General features: G+C 41.5%; 1 long non-coding RNA gene and 1 pseudogene across 1 annotated transcript; both read right to left on the reverse strand.

Annotated features, from left to right (window-relative positions):
* Positions 1-409: 409 nt before the first annotated feature.
* On the reverse strand, positions 410-1,567 carry LOC115024328 (uncharacterized). The gene is made up of 3 exons (XR_003834108.1): positions 1,324-1,567; positions 976-1,135; positions 410-887 (listed from the first exon to the last, which is right to left on the reverse strand). It is a non-coding gene; the product is annotated as an uncharacterized LOC115024328 (long non-coding RNA).
* A 5,426-nt stretch (positions 1,568-6,993) lies between these two features.
* LOC115024276 (alpha-tectorin-like) lies at positions 6,994-19,606 on the reverse strand (annotated as a pseudogene).
* Between the last annotated feature and the right edge of the window lie 2,859 nt (positions 19,607-22,465).

Below are 22,465 nucleotides of genomic sequence, written 5' to 3' on the forward strand. Positions count from 1 at the left end.
TAATAGTGGACTAATATATATGATAATAAACAGATTTAAAAAAACACCACAAATACTTATGTACTACACATAAGCCTGTAGCCTGTATACCAGGAGTCAATAACAGGCGGACCACGGTCCGAGTCCGGACCCAGACGCCAACCTATCCGGACCCAGTCCTATAATCAATAAACTATTACGGGCTTTTTCAATTTTGATGTTTTTAAGACACTGGTTTAGCGGTTCAGGAAACTCACAGACCAATTACATGCAACCATAGAATCTTCTACTGTGTACACTAGGAATATACTCATGAATAAAAATACTTTCTTCATGATTTTTCACCTTCATTATACATGATTACGTTATATATGACAGAGATGTAATGATAAGAACAACCACAAAGAAACTAAAGATTCACCTTCTAAACATCCTATAATGACTTCAACATACAGTAAGTATTGTATGCTGCACATTGGCGTCCCCTACTGTTGTATAGCTAAATAACTTCTACCTTTTACCTCACCACAAATATAAAACACAACTCAAGGACAAGGCCTAGAATAGAAATACAAATGCATGTTAAGTGATTTAAGAACATGGATCATCTTTGATCGCCTTAGGTCAGAGTTTTGGCTGCCAGCAAACTGACGAGCAAGGTCACCAGTGAGGTCAACTGGCCTGAAACACTGCTCGGTTACACCATTCGGTTGCAAGAGAAGAACCAAAGTTTACATAAAATGTATTCTTCAAACTCTGTGTCATCAAAAGTATAAAAAGTTATAAGAAGATAAGAGAGCTTTACCTTTACTATTTGGCAGCAAGGTTAGTGGTCCAAGTGAGATGTCAGTGGTGGCATGGTAGGATACGTCCCTCTCAACTCGACTGTGGTACCCCGGGGTGCAATCCTGCAGGAAAACCACATCAAAGGCTTCATTTGATGCACCTGTTGATAATCTATCTAAACTCATTACAAACACACACAGTAGTACTTACAGCTGTGCAGTTGTTGTGTCTCAAAAGATACAGGTGGACCTGGCAGTGCAGGTAGATGGATGAAAAGTTGGTAAAGGTGAATATCTCAAAGGAGAATCGGGACACAGTTGAGATGCCATTCTGAAGCAGCTCTACTGTACCATCTGCTGGGTTAGGATACCTGGAAGACAAGTTATTATGTTACCAAGGCAGCTTATAAAGTAAACAGGGTTAAGTAATAAAAGAGAAGATGGGTGGAGCAATTGAAGAGAGGCACTTTGAGGGCAAATTATTATTTTTCAGACTTTGGCAATCAAGAACTAGTGATCAGCGTGGTAAGACAAGATAAAGTTGCAATAGCTCCTTTACTCTGCACTTATGAGATCCCAGCGGACGGGGTAGCTGGCGAGGTTGACCGGCGTCGCCCAACAAGAGTCCACAACAGAAGAGATCTGCCTTCTATCGACTCCTTCTGTCCGCACCTCCACATACAACCTCTGGGTTAGGGTTAGCGTTTGATTCCCCGGTTTCCTCGACCTTGTTTCCGTGACTCGATTCTGCCCTTGCCTGATCGTTGTCTGCTGTGCTGTTACGCTGAGTATCTGCCCGTGTACCAAACCTGTTTCCGTGACCCGACTCTGCTCCTGGATTACCCCTTGATACTTTGTGTCACGCGTTCCACCCACTATTAGTTTGTTTTCACCTTGTCAGTAATTCTCTTATCATTTCAGATCCTGGTTCATCCTCACTGCCTGCAATCAACTTATTCACCTCACCTGGTTTCCACAGCCCATCTCCTCACCTGTTTCTCATTCCCTCATTAGTTCTCTCGGAGGATATATACAAATTCTCTCCCACTTGTTCCCTGCCAGATTGTCTTGGGGTGGGAGAAAGGATCTCCAGCCTGCTTCTCCGTCAAACTCTTCACTGAGGAGCAGCGGAAGGTTTTCGATCATGTGACGCCTGGAAGAGAGGTCGCTCGAGGGCTGCTCGACCTGAGGCAGGGAGTGAGAGTGGTATCTGATTACTCCATCGAGTTCCGCACCATGGCAGCTGAGAGCAGCTGGAACTCTGCCTCACTTCTCGATGCTTTCTACCACGGTCTGTCAGACCGCATCAAGGATGAATTAGCGGCTCGGGATTGTCCGACTGATTTGGATGAGCTGGTGGCTCTCTCCATCCGTATCGATGGACGTCTGCGGGAATGAAGACAAGAGAGGGCTCGGTCTGCTGTTCCTCAAGCCCCGTTTCATCAATCTTTCCACTCACTGGGGCATGCTACTGAGCAGGTTACCGACACTCTCTCCGGCTCTCCAGAGCGGGAGAACAGCTGTTTGTACTGCTGTCAGAATGGTCATTGTTTCCTCCTGTCCTGTAAAAGACAGGGCTCACCAGTCATCCAGAGGGCGCTGGTGAGCCGACTTACTAACTTTTAAATGCCCTCTCGAACGTTGACACAGGCCCAGCTATATTGCTCGGGCATAAGACACAGTTTCTGTCCTCATTGACTCTGGTGCTGATGCTAGTCTTTAAGACATGACTCTTGCCTCTCAGCTGGGACTAGGTCGGGAGGCTCTGGAGAGGCCCATTAATGCCACAGCACTAGATGGTCGTCTACTCTGCAGGGTTACACACCGCTTGACTCCACTCCAGATGACCTTGTCAGGTAATCACAGCGAGAGTCTCACCTTTCACCTTATCCATGCTCCACATCAGCCTGTAATTTTGGGGTTTCCTTGGCTAAGGAGATATAATCCACACATAGACTGGTCTTCAGGAACTATATTACAGTGGAGTGCTCATTGTCATGCTGTCTGTCTTAAGTCTGCAACCCCATCTACTCCTAGTCTGCCTGTCACCTCTGAGTTTCCAGATCTTTCTGGAGTTCCCAAGGATTATCTGGATCTTAAGGAGGTGTTTAATAAGACCCGGGCCACCGCCTTGCCACCACATCGAATCTATGACTGCGCTATTGACCTGCGTCCAGGTACTTCCCCCCTCCCAGAGGTCGACTCTTCTCGCTATCGGCTCCTGAGACCAAGGCCATGGAGAGGTACATCAATGACTCCTTGGCTGCAGGAATTATCCGACCATCTTCGTCTCCAGCCGGAGCTGGGTTTTTCTTCGTGGGAAAGAAGGACAAGACCCTGCGTCCGTGCATCGACTACAGAGGACTCAATAACATCACCATCAAGAACCGGTAGCCTCTCCTGTTAGTTTCCTCTGCTTTCGAACTGTTACAAGGTGCTACTATGTTCTCCAAGCTCGACCTCACAACACTTACCATTTGGTGCGAATCAGGGAGGGGGACGAGTGGAAGACGGCCTTCAATACTCCTAGTGGACATTATGAATATCTAGTCATGCCATTTGGTCTCACTAATGCTCCTGCAGTCTTCCATGGATTAGTCAATGATGTTCTTCGGGATCTGCTCAACATATGTGTCTTTGTGTACCTGGATGACATTCTGATTTTCTCCAAATCTAAGCGGGAGCATGTGACTCATGTACGCCTAGTTCTCCAGAGGCTTTTGGAGAACTGTTTGTGAAGGCTGAGAAGTGGGAATTCCACACCTCAGAAGTATCATTCCTGGGATTCATTGTCAACGCAGATAACATCCAGATAGATCCAACCAAGACCAAGGCTGTCACTGACTGGTTGTCTCCTTCCACACGAAAGGAGCTTCAACGTTTCCTGGGTTTTGCCAACTTCTACCGGAGGTTCATCCCTAATTACAGCTCAGTGGCAGCCCCCCTAACCGCCCTCACCTCCCAGAAGGTGCTCTTCCGATGGTCCCCTGTGGCAGAGGAGGCCTTCTGTAAATTGAAGTTACGTTTCACTTCAGCTCCCATTCTCATATTCCCAGATCCCACTCGCCAGTTTTTCGTGGAGGTGGATGCTTCGGACACTGGTGTGGGGGCAGTTCTTTCTCAGCGATCGGCTGAGGATCAGAAGGTTCATCCTTGTGCCTTCTTCTCCCGGAAGCTGTCTCCGGCAGAGAGGAATTATGATATTGGGAATAGGGAGTTGTTGGCAGTAAAACTGGCACTGGAGGAGTGGAGACACTGGTTGGAGGGAACAGAGCAGCCATTTGTGGTTTGGACAGACCACAAAAACCTGGAGTACATCCGTTCAGCCAGGCGGCTGAATTCTCGTCAAGCAAGGTGGGCTCTCTTCTTTAACCGTTTTGACTTTTCACTTTCCTACAGACCGGGTTCAAAGAATGTGAAACCCGACGCCCTTTCCCGTCAATTCCAGTCGGAGAGTTTTCCATCCAGTCCGGAAGGTATCCTTCCTTCTGCATTTGTCATCAGTGCAGTAACTTGGGACGTGGAGGACAAGGTAAAGCGCTCCCACGCTGAACATCCTGCTCCCAGTGCTTGTCCAGATGAGAGTTTGTTTGTTCCTGCCAGTCTCCTGCTCAGGTCCTCCAGTGGGGTCATTCGTCTCGCCTGGCTTGTCACCCTGGGGTGAGACGCACCCTAGCGCTGCAACCCCTCCTCCCGGTCTAAGCAGCTCTTGTGGATCGAGTATGCCCACAACACCCTTCCCAGCTCTGCCACTCTCTCACCCTTCCAGTGCTCTCGGGGGTTACCAGCCATCACTCTTCCCAGAGCAGGAACGTGAGGCCAGCGTTCCCTCTGTGCAGGCGTTCGTAGGTCGTGTCGACGCACATGGAGACAGGCTCGCCTCACACTCCTGCACTCTTCAGATCGTTATCAACGATCCGCCAACCGACGTCGCATTCCTGCCCCCCTGTAAACGCCGGGGCAACGGGTCTGGTTGTCTACAAAGGATCTACCCCTCAGAGTAGAATCCAAGAAGTTGGCTCCACGTTTTGTGGGTCCATCAATCCTGCTGCTGTCCGAGCTACAAGCGGTACCCCCGGCTCACAGCCTCCGAGAGGCACTGCAAATTGTACTGCTGGAAATACCTGCTATTTACAACTAAATGTTTCAGAAATATTAATATAACGCTGTTTTACTTTACTATGTTAAGGTGATGCAACGCCCAGTTATACTGCGTTTCTGTCTGAATGTATAGTTTCTAGAGCCATGGCGTCATAATAATGGTATTAAGAGGTGGAATAATTCAGGTAGGACAGGGGTCGGGAACCTATGGCTCTTTTGGTGACGCGATATGGCTCGCTGACATTTTTTAACATGATTAACGAGTAATAAATAATTATACTGTATAATTTTAAAGTAAAACATTTAGCAGCGGATTTGTTTTTAGTTCTCCCCTCTCCTTTCATAAAGTTGCGTTCAAATTTATTAAATATATGGCTCTCAAGGAAATGCATTTAAAAATATTTGGCTTTTATGGCTCTCCAAGCCAAAAAGGTTCCCGACCCCTCGTGTAGGACATCACTGAAGGCCTAGGTGTAAAATGCATGGCCCGCCACTGGTTGAGACTGATTTATTCTAACATTGGTTGAGACTGTTAAATCAAGAATACGACTCACGGAAACTCAAGCTGCTGCTAAACTTTATTTTATTTTTCTAAGATTAAGCACTTTATTTTAAGATGCACAATTTTTCAAAAGCTATTTTATTTATTTTCTCAATTTTATTTTTAAATGCAGCCCGAGAAGAACATTATACATATCTGCAGTAATATATATATATCTGTATAGTTCAATGTTAAGTGACAATAAATATTGTCTAAATGTTTTTAAATTGTACTTTCTTTATTAGATTTGACAGTCAGTTGTTGATGACGTGCAGACGTTGATACAGCTACTAGGCTACTTCAATATATATCACACTAATTCATAACGCAAGTTAGACATGATGCTCCGGACCTTTGCTTACGGAAATTTTCTCGAATTGGACCTCTTAGAATTTTAGTTGAATACCCCTGCTGTATACCAATAAGAAAGGAGAAACACTATTGATCATTTTAACACTTAAAGATATATTATGTAACAATGTTGCACTATTATGTGTAAAAACGACTAGACCTATGTTATATACTTTGTTGAGTTGTGTACTTACATTATTCCAAATGTTCCAACAATTTTCAAACCTAGATTATTTTATATATTTCATTTTGATATTGTGCAATGAATTTCGATTAAGTTGTTTTTAATGAATGTAGCGATCATGACCTCAATTCAATTCAATCAATTCAAAATAGTTTATTCATCCATTAAGGGGTAATTCAAGGCAAGCAAGCGTGTAACATGACGGCTCCCCAAAAGTAAAGCCTATAGGCATACAGTATGTTCCTGAAAATAAAATTCAAATTCTCTTGACTGTCTGTTTTTCCAAAGTATAAACACAGTGTTACTCCCTTATTCCCTGACTTCAAACATATTCCTCTATATGTTTCAGTACTTACTGTACTGCTACACCATCAGTATAATGAACAATGACACTGTACATTGCGGGCGGTTATCAAAGCATTACTTTTCAATTTTTTGTCAGATCCTGGTTTAATTTTCTCTGAACTTTCTTCTTCACTTCATTAGTATATAAAAATGTAACTATGTGGCAATGTATTTTTATTTTGTGAAAGAGGAAATGTTAGAAGCATTCTATTAACCGTTTTGAGAGGAAGCAGGCAAACAAATTCAGATATGTACCTCATGTTCTGATTGTAGACATCTTGCACTGACAAGTGCTTTGTAACAGTAATTTGCATTAGACTGCAGTATCATTCAGTAATAAGCCACAATATGGTTGTTGTTGTTGTTGTTGTTGATTAAATTATGCTGGCAGCTTGCAGCAACCATAGAATATTCTACTGTGTACACTATGAATATACTCAACTTCATGAATAAAAATACTTTATGATTTTTTACCTTCATTATACATGATTACCTTATATATGACAGAAATGTAATGATAAGAATTACAAAGAAACTAAAGATTCACCTTCTAAACATCCTATAATGACTTCAACATACAGTATGTATTGTATGCTGCACATTGGCGCCCCCTACTGTTGTATAGCTAAATAACTTCTACCTTTTACCTCACCACAAATACACAACTCAAGTACAAGGCCTCTCAAATAGAAATACAAATGCATGTTAAGTGATTTAAGAACATGGATCATCTTTGATTGCCTTTGGTCAGAGTTTTGGCTGCTAGCAAACTGACGAGCAAGGTCACCAGTGAGGTCAACTGGCCTGGAGCACTGCTCGGTTACACCATTCGGGCTGCAAGAGAAGAACCAAAGTTTACATAAAATGTATTCTTCAAACTCTGTGTCATCAAAAGTACAAATGTTATAAGAAGATAAGAGAGCTTTACCTTTACTATTTGACAGCAAGGTTAGTGGTCCGAGTGAGATGTCAGTGGTGGCATGGTAGGATACGTCCTTCCTAACTCGACTGTGGTACCCTGGGTAGCAATCCTGCAGGAAAACCACATCAAAGGCTTCATTTGATACACCTGTTGATAATCTATCTAAACTCATTACAAACACACACAGTAGTACTTACAGCTGTGCAGTTGTTGTGTCTCAAAAGACACAGGTGGACCTGGCAGTGCAGGTAGATGGATGAAAAGTTGGTAAAGGTGAACATCTCAAAGGAGAATCGGGACACAGTTGAGATGCCGTTCTGAAGCAGCTCTACAGTACCATCTGCTTGGTTAGGACACCTGGAAGACAAGTTATTATGTTACCAAGGCAGCTTATAAAGTAAACAGGGTTAAGTAATAAAAGAGAAGATGGGTGGAACAATTGAAGAGAGGCCCTTTGAGGGCAAATTATTATTTTTCAGACTTTGGCAATCAAGAACTAGTGATCAATGTGGTAAGACAAGATAAAGTTGCAATAGTTCCTTTACTCTGCACTTATGAGATCCCAGCGGACGGGGTAGCTGGCGAGGTTGACCGGCGTCGCCCAACAAGAGTCCACAACAGAAGAGATCTGCCTTCTATCGACTCCGTCTGTCCGCACCTCCACATACAACCTCTGGTTGATTTCCATTTCTATGTTCCTGTTGCTGGTCAGGGGGAATCGAAACCCAGCGTCCTGGTAGGGGGTCATTCTCATATGATACTGTCCATGGCCTGATGGAAGCTTCTTCCTCACAATGCTATGAACAACAACAAGGAACAATTCACTGGCAAGTTTTTACTAACAAAGTATTGCTGGCAATCTTTGACACATTCACATTTACAGAACAGGGACAGACTTCACTGAATTCGTTTTTACTGTTCTTTGTATAGTTGGTTTGAATGGTAAGTACATTAGTGAGGGTGCAGAATGCAATAAGCGGGTAAATACACAAACATTTTGACAAGCAAGGGCACCTACTTTCAATCTTTCTCATTGTTATTACCACAGTCATTATAGAGCACCACTGCCACAGAAGATAAGTACTCAAAAAAGGTCAGATGTGCAGATGTTACACTGTTTAATATACTGTTATTGAAATACGTACATTTTGAAACCCTACTATCATTACATACGCCATGACATATCACTATGGACGAATGGTCACTATAAAATTACTGTTAATTGTATTTAGTTAGCAACCCTTAAGTAAAAAAATCATGCAGATTAGATGGTGTTGTCACCTCTCTACTGGGTTGATGCCCACAGCCATAGACAGGGCCTGGTCCAGAGCGTATTCACAGCAGAAATCCAGATGAATGTTCCTCTGGCGGCTAATTAGACCTTCATGAGGGTCCACGTCGCCCTGGATGATGTTCTCATATATGAAATGGGTTCCGTTGCTCTAGAAATGGAAATGATAAAATGGTAAGAGTTGTTTGTAGTTTTAATATGTCTTATGGAGAAGATTTACATCTAAAATCTTCTTTAGTCTGTATTGTAGTCTATGGACTGTACCCTGAGAGCGGTCCCACACAGCTGGTCCTCATTGTTAAAGTGGAACACCAGTCGTCCGTCCTGGAGAGTCCCATTACAGGAGTCATCTTGGAGGTGGAGGGCGCTGGAGTGGAAGCCAGCTTCAAACAGCTGGCAGCGTGACACGGACATGGTGCCTGAACTACTGTCACAAGTGATGAACGAATCTGTGAAAGATGTTAGAAATAAAAAATATATATATTTATGTAGTTTTTGTTTAGCTAATCTCATGGATCAATCTGTACTAAACAATATGTTTGGATTATTAATGGATAAAATTACTACTGTAAATTGAAAAGTGTAAGTCATACTGACACAGGTCTCACAGATATCGTAACAATCCTATAGGTTTATTTTTGACCGCCAGTTTAAATTTTAACATAGTTTCTGAGAAATCATGTTTTGTATGTCATTTTGGCATGGTGGATGGTTCATATTAATACAATTCCCTTGAGCCATGAGCCAATGTTGTTGCCAATCAGATCGGCTGAATTCATTCAAAATGTACCCAGAATTTGAAAGTGAATTGGCTTAAGCTGCCGATTGCATAATTACCTTTTTCAGCACTGCAATCTTAAACTTCTACCCGCACTCAGCGGTGCATTAACAGAATTTTAAGGTCAGTAATTGGATATCTTTTGCAGAAATACACCTTTTAAGTAAAAGTTCTACCTGTTTTTAACGAAAGTACTATAATAATCCTAAACCTGAGTTGGTCCTATTGCTTTTGTGTTGGTGATTACTTGACGAACAACCCGTTGTAGTATGTAACAACGTCTACAACTCATGTTACACCTCACTGCCTTTATCTAAAAAACAAAGCAGTGTTTTAGAAGGAGCTGTCCTCACCGTAGCTCTCATTGTTGGGCCGATGGTGATGCTCATCACAGAAGCAGCTGTACACACCGTCATTCTCACCACACCACTCATACTCTGTACAGTCCAGCTGTTCACAGGGGTCTGAATCAGCTATGCAAATATTGGGGAAAGGAGACAAGGAGGGATGAAACAGAAACAGAACAAGTAACAGAACATACCTTCTTCCAAAAGTATGACAATTGGCAAATCTCTATTAACTTAAGGATTTATTTTCTTATTCATTATCTCTGCTGTCCATTAGCCCAGTGCAGACTTACCACACTGTAAAGCCGAGTGCCATTCAGGGATGTTTAACCCCAAAACCGAGCAGGTTCTTTCGTAGGCTGAGACTGCAGAACACAGCATGCCATTGGCTGGAGTGTAGAGGCAGAGATCGTAGACACAGGAACTGAAGAATGGCTGAGGGTCAGAGTGCAGGTGACAGGCACTGAATGGGCCGCTACTGTTGGTGATGATACTACAGAGCTCAGAATATTCTTCCATAAATGGACAGTCGTTCAATCCATCACCACTCCTTACATCTGTGGATCCACATCTGGAAAAGACATTATATGTTTAACACTTGGACATATTTTTTATATCTGTACTGTTGTTCATGCTGTAAAATATTGTCAACTAATGAAGTTTTGATGTCACTGTGAGTGTGGAATACCCTACACAACATTTATTTTTACAACAGCTCACCCTGGTTGGCTTGTGGGTGACTTCCAGCTGTGTCCAAAGTGATTGTCATTTTGTGTAGATGTGCCATTGGGCAAGACTTTGTCATCTGCAGAGTCACTGTTGAAGTTTCCACACATCCCGGTGACTCTGTTTTCACGATTTTGGCCGATTCTCACCAGTAATGTGCTCTGACCATCAAACTGGACTATCAAGTCCATTGCATCGACCACTATGTATCTTCCCTGTCTTACTACCTGAGCTAAGGTTCCTACAGTGGTGGGAAGAGACACCTCACTTCCATTTACCTGGATAAATGAGAGATTAGAGAGAGGGGGATAGGAAGTGAAGAGGCACTTGTTGTGTGCTGGGTTTACACTAGGTTGATATAGAAAGTAGCTCATCTTGAACGTTATTAAGAGTTTACCTTTACTCTTTTATTGGGTCCAATCCTGATATACAGACTCTCTGTTTCATTTGAGAGGTATATATCCACTTCTGACACAAACGACACACGGTTGTTGCCACGATGATTATTGGTGGCTACCACCTGAAACTGTGTTTCATTGGGGCCAGTGGCTCACACTCTCAGTGATGATGTAAGAGCATGTGCCCTGGAAATGAGCCAGTGCTCCATCGAAGGTGATGTAGTGTGGGTCCCCCCACACAGTGCAAGTAGACATGGCATCAAAACAGCCCAGCTGGCCATTCCTGATGGTGCACTCTTGTACAGGAGTGCAAGATGCAGCAGAACAGCGCAGGTCATTGGGAGCATGGCATTCACATCGCTGGGAGCAACCCTCTGTCCAGAAGGAGTCACCAGCCTGCAACATGTGAGAAAAAGAGAGACACGTAAAAATTATTGAGTTTCGCATGTGCTACCTTAATAAGACAAAAATGCTGCTAACAGGAAATAGGGAATGGGATAATGCATACTATTGTCCAGCATATGCCAGTTTGTACAATAACACAGATGTATATAACTTGTGGGCTGTGTATAACAATAGTAGGTCTAACACTAATAAAATAGAAAAATAAACAAAATAGAAAAAGAAGAATGTATAAACGGTGATAATGGTCATGGGGAGAGTACATGTAAAAAGGGTTCATTTGTCGAACAAATGTTGTGTATTTAAGTGTAAGAAGCACAATCTGAGACTAAAGGCAGTTTGCTGCAATTTATTTTACTTGCGGCAGCTGCTACCACAGTTTGGGGGGTCATGCTACAAAATGTTTTTACACACAATATGTGTTGCAAAATAAAGTAGAGGTTTTTCTTCCAGGTTTAAGTAGTAGTCTGATGATAAACAGGACCACTATTGTAGTGTTGTTTTTTGTCCTCTCTCTATGTAAGTATTGCAAAATAACTTTATTTTAGGAAGATGGCAATAGTTTTTTGTTGATGATAGGTAGAGATCGTCAGATTAAAGAAGAAGACGGGATTCTGAAATCTGTGACATATAAGAGCTCCTTATTAACCCTTGACCAAAGGGAAATGGTTATATGTGTAAAAACGGAAATCATAGAGACTATCAAATGAATCTGTTGGGCAAAGTTATACAAATCTGGTGGTTTACTCATTTACAGCTATTTGACTTACATTATAGTAGAAGCCATCATATTGACAGCCACAGCTTTCCACAGGGACACACCTTGTCCCACTCCTGAGAAAACCTTCATCACAGAAACATCCCTCAGAGCAAACCTGCACACAGCTGGCATCAATGCTGCTGGCACAGGTGTGGCCACAGTCGGTACCACATAGCTCATAATGGCTGTCGGCTGGACAGTGAACTCCTTTATAAGTGAGAAAAGAAGTGATGGATGTCAGATGGTTAGAAATGATTGAATCAACTAATCCTTTACAAAGATGCAGTAGATCCAGAGACCTTTTATTGGATAACACTTGTTTCTTAGGCTGAATGTATAGTAAACAGCACATTGTTAGTTAACTTACTGCAGGTAGTGTTCTGTCTCCAAGGGTAGATTCGTACATTAGCAGACTGACAGGCACTGACGTATGTTTGAATAGCCCTACAAAGAAGATCTTGGCCTCGATTTCCTCCAACACATACATCGAACACACAGTCATTGAAATATGGCGCTGGGTCCACCTGCTCATGGCAGAAGCTGAGGGGGCCGTCAGCCGCCTGAATCAAATCGCATTGGGCTCTAGCAGGTAGGTCATTGGTGCATTGTGGGCAAGAGGAGCCACACCCATCACTGCAGGTGTCGTTTCCTGCCACTTTCCAAGCTGTCCCAAACTCCTGTGGACTGGTGACCATCATTCCAGATGGGGTGTGGAACTCATCATTTGGATTTCCATTAAAGTTTCCACAAAGTCCACATGTTTTCCCTCTGTATTGGTGACAAAAATTATATACATCCAAAGTCAAAAACATGTTGACAGATTGATGCTACATGTGTCTCATATTTTCTGTATGTGGACTAAAGCATTCAAACATGGGGTACAATAAATTTCAGTTACCTGTAACTTGAAGGTACAGAGATAGACACTGTATACCGTCCATCGTACATGACACTTAGGCCAAAATCAGCACTGAGAAATATGCGAGATCCACTTGCATAGATAGATACATGACTTCCATTCAAGAGAATAGGTAAGTTTTTGGTTACTCCATTCACCTTTAAAATTGGAAAAACAAAGTTGGATGAACAGTCATAGATTTGTACTTGCGTTGCAAAACTATCTGGTGCTTTTTTTTTTAAAAGATTTTGAATCCAGTTTAGATATAAAATGTATGTATGTAAAATAATTGTTTGATAAAGAATGTCTTCAATAGTTATGAATCTGTAACTAACCTGTACCACACCGTCGCTCTCCCTCGACATATGCACTTGGTAGCCCCACACATTCACAGAAACTTCAGCTGTGATCGAAACTGGCAACCCTCTCCACTGCTCATTCTTTGCCTCCACTGAAAATTGGTGGAGCCCATCAGTGTCATTACAAAGGTTTGCCAAAACATAACGGCAGGTTCCCTGGAAGTCAAAGGCCTTGCGATCAAAGGTTAGGTAGTGAGGGTCACCCGAGGCAGAGCATGTGCCATGAGGATTGGGATGGCAGCCAAACTCACTATCCACCACACGACAGGACTCCTGGGGACCACAGGAGTTGGGGATACAGTGGACTGCCCCAGTAGTGCCATCACAGGTACAAAAGCTCTGACATTCTTCACCATCCCAGAACCTTTCACCCACTCGCCGATAGCGTCCTTGGTGATTGCAACCGCAGGCTGTTGGTGGTACGCACTGATTGCAATTGAGAACAAAACCATCATCACACTGGCAACCCTCCTGGCACACAGTGTTACAGGCGAAAGGGAAGGAGAGGCTGGGGCAGGTCGAAGGACAAGAGCTTCCACAGAATTCATAATGGCTGTTTAGGGGGCAGTTTTGCTCTAGTGGAAACAAAACAATGCATTCAGCAAAATCATTGATGTTATATCAAAACTACTTACACCAAAAAGTTGCAAAGTGCTTACCACAGTCAGTTGCATTCCTCCAGTGTTCTAGGGCAACGCCCTTCTGTTGACACATTAGTGCATAATCTCTGAGGACCTCACAAAGCGTTGATGCTGGATCTCTAGAGGCTCTTATGATCTCCACACATGCTTCCAAATGCTGCCGTGGGTCCACCATGGCCCAACACTGGGCGAAAGGCCCATGTGGGGAGTCAAGAATGCCACAGTGCTCGCTAGAATTGTAATTTGTTGTAGAGTTAATATCTACACTTTCCACGCAGTGTGCAGCGAGGGAGCCATCTCTCCAACTGTCTCCAAAGTCCTGAGAGCTGTTCACCAGGACACCATTGGGTGTGCGAAAGTCATCATGTGGGTGACCATTGTAATTGCCACAGAGTCCACCCAGTAAATCATTGTAGACACCAGGTACAGTGACACGCACAAAATGAGGCCAAACTGTCTGCACAGTTACACCAAAGGAGGTGCGAAGGATTATACCGTGAATGCTGCTGTGGTAGATTTGGATTCGGTTGGATGCTGAGCTGAAAGGTAGTCTGATCAGCTCACCGTCAACCTAAAGGACCATTTAAACAGTTAGTGTCATATTTTATGGGTGACAAGGTTTTCAGTTTATATAAAAACATTTTTTGGGGAGAAATTGTTTCCATTTATGTGTTATTCAAAACAAGATAGCAAAATGCAAGACAGAAATAATCCTCTGTTTTAATAAAACTTCTCTGGTGTCACTACTCACTTTCTCTTCATTAGCTCTTGAAAATGTTATATTTGGCTTACCTGAACTTTGCTGCTACCTGTCATTTCAATGGATATTTGCATTCCCTCTGCCTCAAACTTTAGCACCCTGGCAAAACCCTGCTGGCCTCTGGGTACTTTTTCTGCTGTCACCATGAAGTGAGGGTGATTAGACAATCCCCTCACATTGGCAAGGGTCAATCGACATGCCCCAGGATACTGGTATGTCAATCCATCAAATGTCTGATACGACCCTGGGCCCCTTATCCAGCATGTTCCATGGCTGTTAGGTCTGCATCCTCTTTCTCCCTCCTCCACCCCGCAAGACTCTAATGGGCCACAACCATGGGAGCGGCAAGTCATGGAGCCAATACTGCAGCTACAACGTCTCCCACAGTCCTCGTCTAGTATTACAGTTTCTCCAGAGCGGTAGTAGCGACCCTCAAATCTGCAGCCACACTCATGATGAGGGACGCAGATCCCAGCACTAAGGATGTAGCCTGAATTGCAGATGCAGCTCTCCTGGCCAGGGAGAGGGCAGTTATGGGTTGAATTGGGATTCACACAGGTAGCTGGACATCCTGTGCCTTGAGACTCAAAGTGGCTGTTGGCTGGGCAGGGGATTTCTATACAAAAGAAAACAACAGTTATTTTGACATCATTGACATTTTAGCCAAAAGATTATATTAAATAATGTTGATTGACTGACAGACATACCACAGAAGTCTCGTCTCCTCCAGCTTGGCAGCTGTACACCATTCTGTTGACACTGACTTGCATACACATTTAGATCTTGGCACAGAATGGGTTGGTACCCTCCTCCTACACACAGATCATACACACAACTCTCCACAAAGATCTGTGGGGGAAGTCGTACATGACAACCAGCAAAAGGTCCAGAACTGTTTTGGAGGATACCGCAATGGGCAGTATTGCTGTACAGAGTTGTCTGAGCCTCAGTGCAGGCAGCACAGCTAAGACCTCCACATTGGGCCTCACAACCAGGCTCATTGTCTCCTGATGCTTGCCAGCTGTTGGCAAAAACTACATCAGAGCTCACAACCTCGCCTTGGGGGGTTCGAAGGTCATCCCCAGGGTGATTGTTGAAGTTTCCACACAGGCCACATGTTGCATTCTGATAAGTGTAGGGCACACTGATCCTAACATAATGGTAGGCGTCATATGATACCTCCAAGCCAAAGTCAGTACTGATGATCACAGAAAAACCTGACTCATAAATCTGGATGGTGTCATTGTTAAGGGATATCGGAGTGGCTGCAAAGTTTCCATTAACCTGTAAGCATACCAGCAAACAAAAACAAAGTTGTAAAAACATGAACCAAATGAAAATATTACATTAAGCTGACACTTAGTTCTCATTGTTCACCTTAGCCTCTCCACGACGTCCCTTGACAAGCTCGATTGTTTCATTATAGACATGAACTTTGACCAGTCGTGTCCAAGAGACTCGAGTGCTGCCCCGGTGCTCGTTCTTGCCCTCTACTCTATAGTAGGGCAACCCACGACCACATTGTTCAGAGAGAACATAAGTGCAGGTGCCCTGAAAGTGAAACACTCTGTTATCGAAGGTATAGTAATGTGGATCACCACTTATGGTGCACGTGCCTCTCCGCACTGTCTGGCAGGAGAACTGAAAGGCAGTAGGTCTGCAGATTTGAGAAAAGGAGCAGGGTTGGCTGTGACACTGCAGGCCTGCTGAGGTGCAGGTGCACTTCTGTGCACAGGTTCTGTCGCTCCAGAATGAGTCACCCAGCTGCACCGGTTGACCTTTGAAGAAAATAAAAAGGAAGGTACCTTGAAAGGCGTTGACTTCAACATGCAAACACTATTACCATTTGAACCATTTTACTTTCTACGTTTTCAGGAGCATTTTTGCCTTTATTTTAATAGCAAACAGTGGAATGGGTCATGGTCAAAATCTTAACCTTGGAGAACACTTAGATGCCTCACCATCTGACTTTTGAGAACTACTTTGGCATACCAATACAAATCTGTATGTCACCTTATTCTAATGTAATAGCAGTTCAGTGCATAATACTCAGCTGTGTGCAGCATATAAAACATTGTTCAACAAGCACAGATCAATCATCAGACTTCGGTTAGGGTTAGTGAGTGGTCACATGTACAATACTGTAAAGAAGTACTAATGATGACCACCCTCTGGTTTTGGTTTTACCATTGAAAGTGCAGCCTCTTGATCCATGGTCAATGCGGAAAGCCCAGCGACCGGGTACATTGACGTTGCTGTTCAGGCGGAAATTTGAGTTGCTGCCCGTTGCAGTGTTAGAGAACGATCCAGGGATGATGAAATGATGAGTGGAGTCAACGGTGTCATATCCAGCCTGGAAGTACATGTCACGTTGATAAAATCATTTTTACATTTTCTGTATTACTACATTGTCATCACTGCATTCATATTTGAGTAAGGCATGGTAATTTAACATGTTTTGTAGTATAATACATATAATTTAATGGCTCTAACCTGTACTCTGCGAGCTGTTGAGGCTATTATCCCGTAGTTCATCAGCACAAATGAGTACCGGCCACCAGAGATCAAGACTGCTTGTACTGTTGTTCGCTGAAAATGTTTTGCTTATGAATATTATTTTAAATATAGTAATCGGTAAAATACACATACTGTACTGTATATATCATATGTATTTTCCCATTTAGAAAAATATGACTTACCGTTCCAGTATTTGGAATAGTAGGCCACCTCATACCATGTTGCAACGAAGACCCAGTTGGCATTAAAGTTTAACCCTGGGAAGTACCCATTAATGTCTCGTGTAGCTTGTTGGAGGACACTGCCGCGGGTGTATTGATTGTAGTAGATCTGACCATTTCTTCTGTTGTCTAAATCTGTCCAGAATGGAGAGATGATGTCTCTGGATCCATGCAATGGAAACCTTTGAGGTGTGTAACTACGCCATGGTGCGTTAAAGGTCAGGTGTCCATTGTGGTTTACCTGCAAACAAATAAACCAGTTCTTACTGACAAAGAATTAGTAGGAATCAACTACACTCATTGGCAATCACATGATTTTAGATATCAATATATTTATTGCTTGCTATATATATATATATATATATATATATATATATATATACTATTGTATTTATACATGTTTGTACATTTACAACACTTTTCTTGTCTTTGCTAACAAATCTACAAAAGATATGGATTTAGACGTTTGCTAAAATTATTTTTACATACATAAATCTGATTAAACGACCGGCCGAAATATATAAAAGGTCGTTGCAGGCGAATTTGAGGAGAACTTCCATCGTCTGTGTTTGAGCTTGTAGTTCCAGCAATTGGGTAGAGGGGTCCTAGAAAGAAGAAAAGATGTCACATTTGTAAAAGTTATAATGCCCATTCATATTGGCCCTATTGGTAAGTGCTATATTGGCAAATGTTGCACAGTGTTTTTAACATTTCACCACACCTAACCAATCATATCCATGTTTAATATCCACTAGTTTCCGACAGGCCGTGCGCAATTTGCTGCCAAGCTGAGGCCGGCACTATGAAGAAGATCAAATAAAGTAAAGGTGAAGGTGGAAAAGATGCTCATGTTCATGTGTTTTTTGGGGTGACAAGATGAGATATGGCAGAGTCAGTCTCAAAGAAAACTGAAACTGTGCCATAATGGCATTTTGTTTTTTGTGAGAAATAAAAGTATGATGTGTCAGCTGTCCTTCTGATAGACCCTTTTCATCGCAGACATTTTGGTCTGTCAAAGCAGGAAAAGCTCAAGCGTAAATAATCACATCAACCATGGTTCAATTCCATTAACTGTAAGTAAGCCATGTCATTAAGTCAGCATGCACAATAGCAGAGCTTAATAGCATAGTTAACTGTCTCACCTAAATGGTGTGCAGCCATCATGAATGTTATTTCACTTGTGCTTTCCCTGCTCTGGCAAGTCAAACTCTGCATTCAAATACCTATACCACCATACTATACACTACAGTATACCAGAAAAATATTTAAGTCCCAACACATATTATGTGAAATGCAGTCGCAAAAATACCAGGATGCTCTACTGCATCCAGTCACATGTTGCATGCTTTGTAACAGCAGCCGCAGTAACTACTTAAAGTAAAAAGAAAAAGTATGTAATGTAGAACACATTCAAAATGTCTGCTGTGAAAAGGGTCTATTGGTGCCGCTTCACTCTCTGCTTCTTCTTATTTATTGGCAGTTAGCAAACCACAGGGACAAGGAATACATATGTTATGTTAACACATAACACTAAATAGTTTATTTAAGTGTGATAATTAAGCCTTCTGTCAAACTTAAGACATTGACATGTTATGTTGTCTTCATTAATGTCAAGTAGTCTTAAGGAAGACTTCTCAAACAATGTCAACTTTGCATTTAAAGTGTGATCATTTACCGAATGACAATTAATGACAACAGCCAACATTAATAACTCCTGTCATGTCATGGTTGTGACAGTGTCATGTCAGTCTAACAGCTGTAGACAGAGGTTGTTGATTTCCTGTTTGTTCTGAACTGAATGTGTGTAAGATTGTTGCTGCTCTGTGTCGTGTTGTTCCACTCGAGAGTAGCTGCTGAGTCAAGTGAGACACCTGGTGGTAAGATTCTGTATACTGGTTCAGTTTACTGGTACGGCTTATTATTAAATCGGTTTAAAAAAATGTTCACTGGCACAACCCTACTATATATGATACAGCAGTGGTATTAGCTGTAATCCAGGGGAAATAGGTATAACCCTGAAGTAATAACTGCTTTGAGCTACTGATTGTATTACTAACATGTTAAGAGTATAAACAAATGACTAAGAGATTATATTAACTGCAATTTACCTGAGGAAATCTGAGGAGTCACCATGCCTATGAAAACAAACACATTTATTGTTATCCAATTAAACATTTGAGTCTCCTAACTTCAATTAACAAAAATAAATACATCAACAGAAATAAAAGTACATTGATTTAAATTGGATACTTACTTATCATCCCCAAAAGCAGCACAGGCAACATGATTTCACTTGCCATTCTCCAAAGCCCAAAATTAAATCCTGCTGACAAATATAATGAGTTAAATTCCAAAAAAAACAGAAAGGGTACTGCATACCCGACCAAGGACGCATAGTCCTGTAAATTAGTTAAATAGTTTTAATAGCGAAAGATGTTCATTGATTTAAAGGAGCAATTGATACCATTGATATCATTCAGCCTCTAGATGGCGCACTCCCCCTCCCTCTTCCATTGCGTTCACGTCAAAACACTTTGTTGCCAGTGTGACGCACAACCTACAGGACTGTCTCAGAAAATTAGAATATTGTGATAAAGTTCTTTATTTTCTGTAATGCAATTAAAAAACAAAAATGTCATACATTCTGGATTCATTACAAATCAACTGAAATATTGCAAGCCTTTTATTATTTTAATATTGCTGATTATGGCATACAGCTGAAGTTCCCACAGTCAGCGATGGTTTGGGGAGCCATGTCAGCTGCTGGTGTTGGTCCACTGTGTTTCATCAAGCCCAGAGTAAATGCAGCTGTGTACCAAGAGATTTTAGAGCACTACATGCTTCCGTCTGCTGAAAAGCTCTATGGAGATGAGGAATTCATTTTCCAGCATGATCTGGCACCTGCCCAGAGTGCCAAAACCACCAGTAACTGGTGTACTGACCATGGCATTACTGTCCTCGATTGGCCTGCCAATTCCCCTGACCTGAACCCCATAGAGAATATGTGGGGTATTGTGAAGAAGAAGCTGAAAGACACCAGACCCAACAATGCTAATGAGCTAAAGGCCGCTATTGAAGCATCCTGGGCATCCATAACACCTCAGCAATGCCACAGGCTGATTGCCTCCATGCCACGCCGCATTGATGCAGTAATCCGTGCAAAAGGATTCCCAACCAAGTACTGAGTGCATTAATGGACATTTCCAAATGTTTGATTTTGTTTTGCTGTTATAAATCTTTTTTTTTACTTGGTCTGAGGAACTATTCTAATTTTTTGAGATAGGATTTTTGAGTTTTCTTAAGCTGTAAGCCATAATCAGCAATATTAAAATAATAAAAGGCTTGCAATATTTCAGTTGATTTGTAATGAATCCAGAATGCATGACATTTTTGTTTTTTTAATTGCATTACAGAAAATAAAGAACTTTATCACAATATTCTAATTTTCTGAGACAGTCCTGTACATTTTCCATGGACAGTGTCGGTGTAGATTCCCAGTTAGTTAACGAGCAAACCTTACTGTACCTTTAGCTTACCAGTCAAGAAGAAAAGTGGCTTTTCAACCCTTGAAACTCCTCAAACTGACTCCATCGAGCAAAGGCAGAACCAATGTTTCGTCAAAATAAGCCATTTTTCGTTTTTTCACACTAACTGGCAACTTGATACTATTGGCTCACAAGGCTAGTTAAAAACGGCACTGATGGCAGACACTGTAGCTTACACAGAGGTAAACAGAACATTAATTTCTGACCAGACAACAATTTTTTAATAATTCATTTACAATCAGAATATATTTTTTAAGGAAAAGCAATACTTTTATTCTGAACCTTTACATTCATATTGATCCGCATTAAAACGTCAAATATACACAAAATTGTCACACACATGTGCAACACTTTTTATTCATATACAGTAAGTGCAATAGTTTTTGAGAAAATTGCACAAATGTTAAACTAAATAGATAAACGAAACAAGACATATCTTGTAATGTTAACACAATTCAGGATTTGCACCTGAATCTCGTCCTGCACAAAAAACAAATCACTTCTTCTTTGACTCAATCTATTTTTCTACGATTATTCATTAATATATTATTATTGTCGTGCTACTGGCAAAAGGCACTGGCACCTATGTGTCTCAAGTAATTTCTCACTCTAATTAAGATAGAAATCAGAATAACATTTTAAGAAAATATATATTTACATATTTTAAATATATATATGTTTGTATATATACAGTATATATATATATATAAAGTTTGAAAATAATATTTAATTTATAAAAAATATATGAATTACCTGTTCATATGTGCTCCTTTGGTTCGTATACCTCTCATCTATGTGAGAATGCAGCGCTTCAACAATATATATTGCAGGAAAGGTTGGCACAGTCCGATAAATCGGTTGTTTAACCAGTTATAGCACAATCCTACAGATAAAGTTACTTCCTCATAGCAAGTGAAACAAAACATTCCATTGAGCTTTAAGATAATAAACATTATCAGACAAAGGCAATATAATACTGTAACAAAAACCTTAATACTAAATTGTTCGAAAGCTATTAAGTTTCAAGAAAAAGTGCTTATTAACATGGAACATGTCAAAACTAAATGAGTCATCACTGTACAGAAGCAAAGCATTGAATTGGAAAAGCAGTTGTTGTACTTTCAAAGCATTTTGTCAGCCTGCTGTGCGCTGACTTGGCGGATCTAACTACAGAATATTGTGATCACTTTTCAATAATGTGTAGTAAATGAAACTACATTAAATCAAAGTCCTATGTTGCAAACAAAATGGACATTTGTATCTTGTAGCCGTCTACAATTTTCTCATTTATTTGTTAAAGTGTGCAAAACAATCAGAAGTGGGCCCTAAATTACAAAAGGTTGTTAACCCCTTAAATAACATAAGAACATATTTTCTGAGATGTCTTTACTGGAAGCTAGAAAGTTTCAGTTTTATCTTCTCATGTTTTGAGAAACCCATCTCTGAGATTTCTGCCTTCAGCACAATTTAATTAATTTAATCTAACCCTAACTAAACCTTAACCACATGAGGAAACAGATATTTGGAATTGTTAATAGAAGTTACTAACTAACTCTGTCAACACTTTCTGTTCCGACGCCCTGTTTTATAATTTCTGTTTTGTTTCTGGTGAAA

The sequence above is a fragment of the Cottoperca gobio genome, chromosome 19, assembly GCF_900634415.1.
Source record: "Cottoperca gobio chromosome 19, fCotGob3.1, whole genome shotgun sequence".
Classification (NCBI taxonomy): Eukaryota; Metazoa; Chordata; class Actinopteri; order Perciformes; family Bovichtidae; genus Cottoperca; species Cottoperca gobio.